This window comes from Etheostoma spectabile, unplaced genomic scaffold (genome assembly GCF_008692095.1).
Source record: "Etheostoma spectabile isolate EspeVRDwgs_2016 unplaced genomic scaffold, UIUC_Espe_1.0 scaffold333, whole genome shotgun sequence".
Taxonomy (NCBI): Eukaryota; Metazoa; Chordata; class Actinopteri; order Perciformes; family Percidae; genus Etheostoma; species Etheostoma spectabile.
In genome coordinates this window covers 37,232-38,527 of record NW_022605586.1, presented here as the reverse complement: position 1 = coordinate 38,527, position 1,296 = coordinate 37,232, and positions in this window count along the sequence as shown.

Genomic DNA, 1,296 nt, shown 5'->3' with positions numbered 1-1,296 from the left:
GTACTGGCTCCCCAACAGGGCTGCGTGCTGAGGCCCCCTAGGTAACTGCTCTACACCCAGACTGCAGTCGGCACGACCACAACACAACCTCTCGTCACAGTTTGACGACGAACCACCGTGGTCACTCATCTCAAAGGGGAGACCCTAGGCAGCCTACAGATAGGAAAGTCCTGACTTTGGCCAGCTTGGTGTTCGGAGCACCACCTGGCTCGAACACCAAGAAAACCAGGAGATCATCGTCGATCAGAAGAAAGAGCACCGACCTAGCCCCCCTGTACACAACGCGAGTGGGGTCGAGCAGGGTTCCAACACCTTCCGGTTTCTTGGTGGCCATCATATCAGCTGACATCTCTGGTCAGCCACATCACAGCGGTCACTCAAGAGGCCCCCAGCGACTCACTTCACTGAGGGTCCTCAGGTAAGTAACCAACCTGGACTCCCACTTGACTGCTGACCTTCAACCGTCTCCATCGAGAACTGCTGACGTACTGCCAGTCACAGATGGTACGCGCTGCACCATGGCTGAAGTGAGAGGCTGCGAGAGGGTTGTAAGGTCCAGCAGCCAGGCATCACGGCGCCCTCTCCCCTCCCTGATGGACATCTACACCCCCGCTGCCCTCAGCAAGAGCAGGAGTAACATCATCAAGGACAGCTCCCACCCCGGCTCTAATTCTGTTGGACTGTTGCCCTCAGGGATAGCGCTACAGGTGATCGAGCACGGACCCACGACTCAAAACAGTTTTCTGCCTGAAGGCCATAACGCCTGAAACTCACATATACAGCTGACTCCACTCCACCCTCCAGTCTCGTTCTATATAGCACCTTTAGTGGGCCCCTAATACTGTTACTGATTCTCGTTTGTATAGACTCAATAGTGGCCCTTCAATACTGTATTGAAGTCTCTTTTCTATAGACCTTAGTGGCCCCCTAATCTGGTTATCTGAAGCTTTATCTAGACCTTATTGTCCCCTATACTGTATCTGAAGTCTCATTTATATAGACCTTAGTGGTCCTCTTAATACTGTATCTGAAGTCTCTTTTATATAGACCTTAGTGGTCCCCCTATACTGTTTCTGAACGTCTCTTTTATATGACCTTAGTGGTCCCTAATACTGACTGAAGTCTTTTTATATAGACCTTAAAGAGACTTCAGATACAGTATTAGGGGACCACTAAGGTCTATATAAAAGAGACTGGAGTGGGTGGAGTGGAGTCAGTGTATATGTGAGTTCAGGGTCGTTATGGCCTTCAGGAAGAAACTGTTCTTGAGTCTGTTGGTCCGTGCTCTGATGCACC